We start from the raw sequence: 12800 nt of genomic DNA on the forward strand, positions 1-12800 counted from the left end.
TGAAGCACCACAAAACACAACCATGTTCTCACCAAACAGTGAGGTTTTGAAGAGATCCTGTGAATATTTTCTCAATCTGTCGTTAAAGAAGCTCTCATGGGTTCCTCTTCTTCTAGCCATGGAAAATTCCAATGTTTCTCCAATGACAGGCCATCCCTTTTTACCGGGTGGCAACTTGGCATGATTGGATTTTTGTTTATATATAAGGAATTTGAGAGAGACCGAAATACAAAGGATTACAAGGTGAAGCAAGTTTGGGAAGAAATCCATACCAACTTCCACAATTACAGCAATGAGCAAGACGTGAAAAGGTGATGGACAAGCTCTAGCAAGTTTAGCTAGGATATATATAGGAAAAGAAGAGTGCTTGCATTTTCTAGAGTGTAAAAGATTTTAGAGAAAGAGGTTGGAAGGTTCCATTTAGATACCGTTTATTTTACTGAAAATTGAAAATACTATAGCAAAATAATTTTTAAAAGTATGAATAGTCCCGTGGGACCCATTTTAATGAAAGTTTGTGTAAAAAAAAAGGTTTGTAGGTCCCATGAATAGTGCACGAGACCCATTGACAGACACATTTCAATATAAAATTTGTTGATCAAAGAGGTAGTGGGTCCCGTGCACTGCTAACAAATAACATCCCACGTGAAAACACTGTTCTTTTTTTTTTATTAAAAAAAAAGAAAAAGAAAAACACAAGCATTGAAATGCTGCCTAAAAAAACAATCCAAACACTACCTTAGTGTTTCCTACTTAGACATAAAGAGCTCAGATCCTCACACTCCTAACTGTTAAATTATCAAAAAGAGATAATTTAATTTGACAGAAATAATAGCCACCTAGGTAGAGGCGGAGCTAGGGGGGCTTTTCCCCTAGAGTAGATGAAAATACCAATAACTCAGATGAAAATTTGCATATTATCACCCTTGGAATTTCAAATTTTGCATCTTAAAATGTAAAATTTCGATCATAAAATTAATTTGGCTGCTCAAATTTTTAAGCAGTCCAGAAAACCAAGACATTGCTCTACTAGGACTACTTACGTAGGTGTACGATTGCAAACCTTGGCAATCAAACAATTGTGATGCATGTATCGCTATTTTTTTCATATACCAAACCGTTTGATTGCAAGGCTTGGGAGCACATACCTTTTATTGCATCATTTTTTTTTCCCTCAGAGCATCCACATTGGCAGAGCTATTTTTTTAGTTATATAGCATCACAAAAAGTTATTTTATCTATTTTACTTACTCATTTTACAAAACATCCAGTTTTAGTAGATCTATTTTAGTTTTCAACACAATAAAATAATATATCTACTACAATAGTAATGTGAACGCACAAATAAAAAAACAATATATAAGAAAAGATAAAATATAAGAATAAAAGAATAATAACAGTGTGAACGCACAAACAATATATAGCCGTGTGAATATTATATAAAAAAAGAAAAAATAATAATTAGTAAAAGAAGTGTGAACGCACAAACAATAGCATTGAAGAAGAGAAATAAGAATAAAAATGAGTAAGATAATCAAAAGTAGTATGAACGCACAAATAAACTTTTTTTTTTTTTCACCGCATAGCCAAAAGTAGCTCTGTAGAGTCAAAAAATATAGCTTTGGCTCTACCGTTGTAGGTCACATTTTGGTATTTAGTGGTACTAAAAATAGTAATATAGTTATTTAGTACCACTAATGTGGATTCTTTTAAAATTATCCATAATGCGTATTCATTATTTTTAATTATTAAATACATATACATTATTTTTTGAAATGTGCTGTTGGTATATTTTCTATTTTGTGTACTTGCTAAAGGTACTAAAGGGAATATATATATATATATATATATATATTATGTATGTATGTATGTATCTATGTATGTGTGAGTGTGCGTGCGCACGATGATATATAAAATTATCTATATGTTCTTTTTAAGTAAAATGAATCATAAATAAGGTCATATGACTAAAATTACACATCAATTGCCTCTTTAATTGCTACATACTAAATTGCAAAATAATAGCTTTAAACATGTTTGAAGCTAAAAATTTTATGATATATATTGTGAGAGACCCCCAAATAGGATCAAAATGACTAAAAACCGAAATTTTTATTTATTATTTTTTTTAAGGTGCCAAACTCGTGTCAAAAGTTTAGGCATAAATTAGAGCCACCCTTTACAATTGTATCTATAATTATATTGAAAGATTCTAGAGGTAGACAAAGAGAGCAAGAGGTTGCATTTCTAGAGAGAGTGAAATAGTAGGTAAGATTAAAGATAAGAGAGAAGAAAAAAAAAGATACAAGAAATTTATGTATTGGTAGGTGGTGACAAGGAGATAATTTACCATAGGAAAAATAGTGGCAGAGCGAGGATTTTAGTCTAGCTAGGAGCCAGTAGTAAAAGAACATTTAAAAAAAAACGATTAAATATTAACCCTTTTTTAATCAAAATATTAACTGGTATTAATAATAAATAAATAAATATTTTTGAACAATTGTAATTGTCATTCAAAATCTAATATAAACGTAAATTATTATTTACTTTTTCATACATAGTTTAATTAATTATAAGTATATATTTTATATAATTAAAATAAATAAACACAAATTAAATTCATAATTGCTAACAATCAAGGTAAAACATTATCTAAATACATAAATTTTAGACATCTAATTTACTGCTCAAAATAAATTGAGAAAATAAATTAATCTAAAGTGTTCAAAGTGAGCAATATACTTGGTCTCACAATCTTGATTGCATTTTAAAAATATTTAGAGAATTCAATATTTATTTCTCAATTTTTCTAAGTTTTTAAACAGCAAAAATTTAGGTTTACAGCAAAAACCTACACTTTAAAATTGTGACAAAGTCAAGAAATGGAGCAGGGAAAAATTAAGTGGAGGCTTTAGGGTTGTAATACATTATATATAAGGACATTAGAGCATTCACAATAAAGTATTCAAAATAACTAAAAAGCTAGATAGGGCTTGAAGGGTTAGGAATTTGGATGAGACCACAAAAACAAAAATTGGAGAGAGATATAAAGTAGATACTAGAATATTCATATTTTTGATCTTCAAAAAATTTTAACAGCAACATAAAATGCAATTTTATACATTTTAAAATTTTAGATTTTTATTAAAGTAGTTACCTATTATGCTCTAGTCTGACTAGAAAGTTACAACCATTATAAAAATAATTGTCGTAAATACATATCCTCTTAATTTTGAGGGGAATTTGAACTTTTATTAGTGGACTTAGCTTTAGGGCACAACACAGTTTTACAATTTGCCATAAATAATTTTTTTGAGGAAGTGAACAAATGACAATTAGTACACCTTGACAAAAGGTTCAAATATGGAAGTTTATGTATCTAAACTCTAAAGCCGACACCTAGGTATTGCTATTTTTTACTTGTAAGTTGTAACTAAAGCCAATAATTACCAGACTATCAGATTATATCAAAATCATATCTTGCTATTGTAATCAGTTTTATTAATCATCAAGAAAGTTGGATATCATGTCTTTATTTATTTATTGCTGAGAAAAAAAATGAGTAAATGAAGATGATTTGAGTTGACATCTTTCACTTGAACGTAATCATAATGACACTCTATTTACTAGACTCAGACCTACGGAAGCAAGGGTTCCGAATGAGCCATAGCAATGCATCATCAAGAACACTAGTGAGCATGAGTTGAAACTATAAAGTTATTTTCCAAACGTTTTCCATGGTAGAATTTGAACTTGAAACTTTCAACTTCCAAACCCTTAAAAGTGAGCTCATAATCAATGGAGCAACCACCCTAGTAGTTGGATATTATTGTAGTGCTCATAATCAATGTCACATCTCAATTTGTTACTTTAATTAATATTGTAGTGCTTTATTTCTATTTCCACAAAGTATATAGGTGAAACCACCGTGAATGAATGACCTTGAATCTTTGTTGTATTAATTGCTATTTTGGTATATGCACGTACTGGTTTAAACTATAATTTTTATCATATGCTCAGAGTTTGATTTTCCCAAAAGACTAGTTAGTTTTTAGTGAAGGTTAATCAGAAGCCACATTTTCATTGCTTGCCACGCATTCGAGCTGATTTGACCAAGGATCACATGCATTTGTAACCCAACTTTGAAAACCAATCTGACTCTCCTCAGTACGAACAAGCCGTATATCTTGTTTCAGTTCTCTTATCTGACAATATCTTGTGATTTTGATTTGCTTTTGAGTTTTGATATGATTTGGTTTGGTATCCGACAATACAAAATTATTTTTTGTACTTTCAACGAATAAGTCTTGGCCTACCAAACAAAATGATTGGTATCCGACAATACATCTTGGACTGTGTATCATGAGAGAATTGGTCATGGAAAAGAGAAACCCATTCCCACTTGAAAGTTTTTTTTTTGGCACAATTCCCACTTGAAAGTTGACTTCAGATTGCGCAATCCAGCAATATCATGAAATAAAAATGGTCATGGACCCATGCATATGAGCAATGAAATGAAGCAGTCCTTTTTGGATTTTCATATCACATATTGAGATATTTCTTCTTGTACTAAATTATTAGGCTTTATTTATTTTTCCTTTTTTTTTAATTTTATAATAGAAGGGGCTTATTTCGTTTTCGATGTGCCAAATTATTCAAAATAATTTTTTTAACATGCTTTATAATTTATTTAAAAAACCAATATAATTATTAATAAATTTTAAGTAAATGAGTTTTTTTTTTTTTTTTCCTATTGAGAAAATTAAATAGTTGTGAAAATTTACATATTTTTATGTAAATGATATACATCAAATGATTTCCTTCCAAGGTTTGATTTTAAAACATGAATAATAAAATAGGATAGAAGGACTATTTATCATAAGAAATCTCTCTTTAAAATATAAAAATTAATAAACCCGATAGTTATTTTATATATTTTTATATAAATGATATACATCAAATGATTTCCTTCCAAGGTTTAATTCTTAAAACATGAATAATAAAAATAGGACAGAAGGACTATTTAATATTTATCATAAGAAATCTCCCTTTAAAATAATAAAAGAAAAAGAAAACCCAGGCCTAGATGAACCAATTCAGAGGAAAGAGAAACCTAGGACGCAGTTTTAAGAGAGAGAGAAAGAGGATCAAACGAAACTCGCTGTCCGTGGTCTCGCCGGAGCTAATGTCCCTTCACCTTTCGTACCACTCGAGATTTCAACTATGCAGTTCATTTTCTATCGTTCAACTGCACAAAATCACTGGGCTCAACCATATATTGTTTAAATTGATAGCTTAAGATTCTTTTAAATTACTGTTGTGGTGAGAAATCTTTGTTTCTTTTGCGTTGAGGTGACTATATTAGACTTCAAATCATTGCAGCATCATGGAGCTTCTTGTAGATTATTATTTTAATATATATTGTTTGATTTGCTTCAGCAAGCCATTCAAATCTGGGACCTTAATAAATTTTAACTTTTCAATGTTTTCATAATTCGCTGATATAATTTAAGCTTTTCAATGTCTTGTTGTGAAAAGGATTACACTCTTTAGACTTTAAACCGTTGCCGTTCAAAGTCGGATAGCCACAGAATGCATTTCAACAAAGAAATTGATAAGATGTGCAAGGATTTGGCGAGACCACAGACGGCGGCCCGGCTTTTTATTTTTTTATTTATAAATCGGTTCATCTGAGCCTCAGTTTCATTCGGTGATATAGTCACAGAATGCCTCTCTCAAAACTGGTTCGATCCCTCGGTTTCTCTTTCCTTTCAATCGGTTCATCTAGGCATGGTTTTTTTTTTAAATTTGTGCCTCACACGTGAGTTGAACGTTAGTTTATTAACGGGAGACTAATGGACGTAGTGATTTGGCTGGGGAATAAAGTTCAGGTACTAAATTGGCTGGAATATTTCTCAAAAAAAAAAAAAATTGGCTGGAATAAAAGTTTATGGGATGTGTCATGGCAACAAGTAACAATCCCAAAGTTCAAGGGATGTGTAAAGTTGGGTAATATTTTTTGTAATCCTAAGAGCACTTACATAAGAGCACTTACATGAGTGGATATATATATATATATATATAATTTACACATTTTTGTATAAAAAATTACCCACATCAATTAGCGTATGATTGTGTAAATTTATAAATTTATTAGAGCATCCACATCAGTTGGTGGATAGTCTTCTATAATACAAAAACTCCTTTATTTTACACATTTTGGCCAAAAAAACTCCCACATCAGCTCATGTAAAACTGTGTAAAGTCTTCTAAAAATTTCCATGAGCTACAGTAACCGTGCATATATGCTCGGTTACTGTAGCTCGTCTATACATTAATTTCTAATTTCGCTCATTTTTTTCTCTCTCTTCTCCATTTGCACAACCAACGCCCTCATCATCTGCTTCTTCCTCTGATACACACACTCCCACAGACAAAATCAACAACAAAATCACCCACAGACACCACAAAACCAAACACACCCTCACACGGACACACCAACGGAGATAGAGAGGAGTGGATCGGCGCTTGTGGCGGATCGGTGTGCTTGGATTGGAGTGCTTGGATCGGCGTTCTTCTCGTCGTGCTTGGATCGGCGTTCTTCTCATTGTGCTTGGATCGGCGTTCTTCTCATTGTGCTTGGATCGGAATTCTTCTCGCCGTGCTTGGATCGGAGTTTCATATCGGCGTCGTGCTTGGATCAGAGTGCTTGGATCGGCGTTCTTCTCATCGTGCTTGGATCGGAGTTCTCGCCATGCTTGGATCGAAGTTTCAGATTGGCGCCGTGCTTGGATCAGAGTTTCAGATGGAAATTTCAGATCAGTGTTTGAATTTCAGATGGAAATTTCAGCTTGGATCGGAGTTTCAGATCGGCACTGTGCTCCCTACTTGGATCAAAATTTCAGAGAGTTTGGAATAGAGAAGAGTTTCAGAGAGGAGTGAAAATGTTGGAATAGAGAGGAGTTTCAGAAAAGACACTAGAACAGAGTCTTGTGAGTGGAGAGAGAAACTCTTGTGTGGAGAGAGAGAGTTTGAGATAAAATAATAATAATAATAAGAAAAGTAAGAAAATAATTATTTAAATAAAACAGATGATAAAATAGATAAACTGATGTGGGTGTTTTGTAAAAATGAGTGTGTAAAATAGAAAAAGTAGGTTTTTAGTGTAAAAATAGGTGTGTATAATACACCAACTGATGTGGTTGCTCTAAGAGATATCGTTGCAATAACTTGATACCAACTATTTTTGCAATTTATTGCAACGAAAATTTTAAAGTGATATTTTATTACAATGAATATATCATTGCAATAACTTGGTATAAAATATTTTATAATTTATTGCAATGACAAACACAAAGCATATATCATTGCAAAAACTTGATATCAATTATTTTACAATCTATTGCAATGAAAAGTATGAAACAATTATCAATTACAACGAATATATCATTGCAATAACTTAACCCAAATGATTTTTGTCAATTATTTTCAATCTAAATTCGTGAAGTAATACTCTATTACTATAAGATATTCGAAGCAGTACTGTAAGACCGATCTAGGAAGACCGACTACCATAAGTGGATCTAACTTACTTGGTCGTGGTTGTGCACTTTCTTTCTCCGAATCTGTAATCTCCATTTGAAAGCTTACTTGAGTCTTTGTCACGTCTAACTATATATTGCCCAACTAGTCACCTCCCATTTCTTTTATACCCTTTTCCTTAGGTAATGGAGAAGATATTTTGTATTTTAATTATGTTCTTACAGCCACTTGCTCCAAATCTTTCATGAGCCATTGAGCCTAATCAATTCACAATTTTTTTGCTTGGCAAGGATAAAAAGTTTTGAGCAAAAATTAGGATAGAATATCTGCTGCACCTAAAGTCTTAAACAATTAAAGGCATTATATATCAACAAATATAGGTTTGGGGCTTAATTCTTTTTAGTATAGTATTTGTCAAGTAAGATGATAGAATTTTCAATCTTGATAATTCTTTTTAATATATTATCTGTATATATTAAAAGGATTCAGAAAGTTAGTTATTGCTTTTTTTCTTGTCAAAAATATCCCTAAATTAATTAACTAACAACTTTAAAATGGGGTTAAAATAGTAAATTGGCAAAAAAAGTTAATTATTATTTTTTTACTGTCAAAAAATACCCCTATCTAAATATCTTTTATAATTTTTTAATATATATTGAGGTAGTATATTTTGATTAGTGTATAATAAAATTTGTGTTAATAATGAACTCATGGAAAATAATAAATCTTCTATACTACAATACTATTTAAGGGGTTTCCCATGTTTTCTATACTACTATTTAAGGGGCTTCTTCTACTTGAGATCCTCATTTTTTTGTTCAAAAATGCCCCTACACACCTATGTTTAAGTAGAGACAAAACTAAAGGACAATTTGATAAAAATAAAACTCTAACTCTCACTAAGACATTGCCTAAAAAATAAGGTCACTCTTTTGTTAATTTTCAAATTGCTTTATCCACTTATAAATTATATATAAAAAATAAAGACACAAACTTTTTTTTAACTATAAAATAAGACCACTAAACCCAAAAAAAAAAAACCTCATCGCACGCGCAAAGCGCATGTGATGAGGTTAGTATTAATAATTGTACTGAAATAGCTTTATAACAAAGCCAACATGCATGAGCCCCCCCACACACTCTTTCATGTTGTCCAGGTGTTGCTCTTGTTGATATAATATACCAAAGTTGAATTCAGTCAATTTAACTTTATTCCCACCAATATATTGTTAGATAACTCTCACTTTTCTTAGTCATAATATCGGTCGATTAAAAATAACTCAACAAAGACCTGAGATGGCAATTTTTCTCCGTCCCGCCCCGCTTAACCCATCCCTCCCCGCGTGGGTTTTCCCCGCCCCGCAAAGGTGATGGGGCGGGGATGGGGCAAGATGTTAGCCCCACACCACAAGGCGGAGTGGAGATGGGTTTATACTTTTTAGATCCACCCCGTCCCACCCTTCCCCGGCCCCGCATCGCTAAGGGTTATAATTGTAAATTTTTCATACCCTAAAACCCTACTATTAAAATAAACATATCAATATTAGTTTATTTTATCTATCCAATATGGTTCTCTGCCTTTATTTTTTTGTGTTATACTATGAGATTTTTTTTTTTTTTTAAAAATTTTTTTTTATGATTGTCTTGTTAAACACTTGAATATATTATTCAATTTTTTCTGAAAATTGATTTGATTTGATGGGATAAATTTAGTTGTAATTTCAAATATATTTTTTTTTAATGAAACCTATTTCATGTTGGGTGGGGCGGGGCTTCGCGGGGCCCCAAGGGGCAGGGATGGGGTGAAAGTTTTCCTCGTCATGCTAGGTGGGGCGGGGATGGGACAGGACAAAACCATGCAGGGCGGGGATGAAGACCCCATCCTTCGGCCCTGTCCCGCCCCATTGCCATCCCTACTTGAAATCTCTCTCTCAAAAGATCTTCTTTGTTAAGTAAAGAAATAATCTAGGCAAAGAAGTTTTTTATTTTTTATTTTTTTGCTAAATAATCCAGTTAAAGAAGTTAGAGCAAGAAAAATACACAACATTCATTTCTCAAATAAAGAGTTGCGATTAATTCAATTAAAAATGAGGACCAGTGAACTAATGGGTAAAACATGACACTTCACCAAGCCTTTATAAATTCCCATTGTTAGTGTAGGAGGCGAAAATTTTAAGCCAATCATAAAATGCCACATCAAAATTTAGTGGCAAATTCTAAATTAATGTCATTAAATTAATTAAATTACATGATGACATGTGTCATCCAAACTCATGATATTACATTGACATGTTGAAATTCACCACGTGTCATTTGGCCCAAAAACTAAAGATAAATTTCCTATTCAAAATTTATGAATAATTATCTTTATAAATAAATAAAATAAAGATAAATTTTCTATTCAAAACTGATAGATAATTATCTTTATTAAAATAAATTAAATAGAGATAATTATTTATCTTTATTGATTATTATCTTTATCAAAATAGATAAATAGAGATAATTATCTCTAAGAAGAATTTGGGCCAATAAAAAATCTACTACATACTTTCGAGTATATCAATTCGAAGTGGAGTTTATCTTCTAAAATCACTATAAATAGAGGACAACCCCTCTCAATTTCAAAACCAAGTTTTGAAGAAGCCCAAGCTCTGGAGAAATTATGTCTCAAGAATCTTCGAAGAACTTGAAGCATCTTTGAAGAACTTGAAGAACATTCAAAGGGCTTGAAGAACTTGAAGGACAACAAATCTCTAACAAACTCAAGGTTAGAGATTCGTTGTGAAGACCGTTCAATCCATCTTCCAACCAAAGTCAAGAAGATCTCTTGTTTGAGTTCTTTGAAGTTCTATTAGAATTAAGCTGAAAAGCCTCCATAAACCTCCAAAAACCCAAATCTTTGAAGCTCAACGGATTAAGCCTCTAAAGCCCCGAAGAACTTCAACCTAGGAGCCTTCACATTCAAAGACTTGAAGAACAATAAATCTCTAATAAGCTTAAAGCTAGAGATTTGTTGTAGAGATTGTTCAATCCATCTTCCAACTAAAGTCAAGAAGATTCCTTGTTCGAGTCAAGTTCAATGAAGATAGAATCAGAGTATATTCTTTTGTAAAAGAATTGAAATAGAGATTGTACTCATTATTCATCAATAAAAATTTATATTTGCAAACCATATTTCTTTTCAATTGTTTGATTTTCTGCAATTGAGAAATTTTGTGTTTACAATTAGTCATAAAGAAGTGCTTTTAAAAGGTATTACAATGCCCAGGGAAGTTGGAGAATAGTCTTCAAAAGAAGCATATTCAAAATGCCTGATAAAGCTTCTTCATGAAACTTTCAAAACCACTTCATTCACACACCAGTGTCACAATTAAAAAAAAAAAAAAAAAAGTTGAAGTTTAACATCAATATCCAAATTTAGTCCATTAATAGTACAATGGAAATGAAAAAAAAAAATTAAAAATTAAAAAATTCTAGAAAACCTCTCAAATGAAACAAAAATGCTATTTAAGTGAACTTCTTTCTCTTTGGGTTAGCTCGTAGCCTTTTTTAGAGAGAAAGAACGTTATAGCAACTGAGCATCCAATCCAAGTACGGTGTGATCCATGGGATAGTTCTCACAATACACAACAGAAATATTGAGCTCCGACTTCTGCTCGGCCTCTAAAATTTGGTAAGCAACTTCAAGTACGACACAACACACATTTAACTGAGTTTCACACCCTTCAACAGAATGCAGAAATTATTATCGCCTAAATACAAAGAAGAGGATTAATATATATCATAGATATGGTCATCCATCTCAACAATGCCTTGGCAAATGTGCAGCCGGCCCTCGGACCACACACCTTTATCAAGATCATAAGCGTGCATAACCAACTCTTTTGGATTCCAATTCTCGAACAAAATCCAGTAGAGAACATTACCGGCGGCTACAACATTTTTATATTTACTCGGACTACCACCCAAACCATGTAGTTCAGGCACGATAGGCACTTCAAATGTTGTCCAACAACGATCCTTGACAATTTATGTGAAGAAAAAACAATCATGACCGGGAGAAGGAAAGAGTGAAGCAACAAGTATCTGTTTCTTACTCTCGAGAAGAGTGGTAACTATATTAATACGAGGGGTGATCGCAAAGGGAGGAGGATTGGGTAAGAGTTCCCAAGTTCCTAAACTTGGGTCGAAAACCTCCATCCAATGAGTATCTCCTGGTCCTAAGAGGTACAACTTTCCTTCGAGGATAATGCTGTAAGTGGGAGGGTGGTTTCGTCTCGGAATAGACCTGACTTCCAACCATCACTAGGAGAGTTAATATCAAACGTCCAAACTTGGTTTGTTATTCGGCTAATGCAATAGAGAAATGAGCCCACGGCTGCAAAGTAGGAGTGATTCAATTGGTGAAACTGCAATGCTAACAACGGAGTCAGCTTTTCCTTTGCCTTGAGCCTTGCCTTTGCCTTGAGTTTCTTGAGCTTCTCCTTTGCCTTGAGCACTGCTAAGTAATGCCCCAAGAAATTCAACTGATCGAGAATTTTCTTTTGCCTGGTTTTGCTTTGCCTTGAGCTTCTTGAGCTTTTTCTTTGACCTTACGCAGCGTCTATAGTCTGGCACCGTAATACAAAACCATTCCATCGTTGATTCACCGACACTCTAATCGTTCTCCATTACTGGTTAGTTATAGCCCCAAATATGATTTTTGAAGCATCGTCCTTTGGCTTCAATGATTTGAGGCTCGTCCTTGATCGCTTTCGCTTCAATTGTCTCAAGCTCGTCTTTAATGTTTCAATGGTAGAATTGAAGATAGTCATTGATGTTTGCATGGCAAAATTGAAGTTTTCATGGTAGAATTGAAGATAGTCGTTGATGTTTCCATAGCAGAATTAAAGGAAATTTCTTATGGAGAGTAACTGCGTTTCGGGAAGAGAGATAGGGTTAGGGTTAGGAATTGGGACAAAACAAATGGAGAGCGTGAACTAGTGAGAGCGATTAGGACTATATAAGTATATATAGATAAATACTTGGACTCGGTAATCCATTTTTATAATAATAATAATAATAATAATGGAATTTATATTTGAGAATTATTAATTAGATTATCAAAAAATAAAGGTTATTACATAATATATGTTCATCAATTCTCATATTAATTGCAAGCATGTAAGGTGTCAAAAATACTTTGCCCACCTTCTAATTGAAGAATGAAGAAGAAGATTATTGTAGGCATACATAACTTTGAATAAAAACAAAATTAA

Source organism: Quercus robur, chromosome 11, assembly GCF_932294415.1.
Source record: "Quercus robur chromosome 11, dhQueRobu3.1, whole genome shotgun sequence".
NCBI classification, from domain to species: domain Eukaryota; kingdom Viridiplantae; phylum Streptophyta; class Magnoliopsida; order Fagales; family Fagaceae; genus Quercus; species Quercus robur.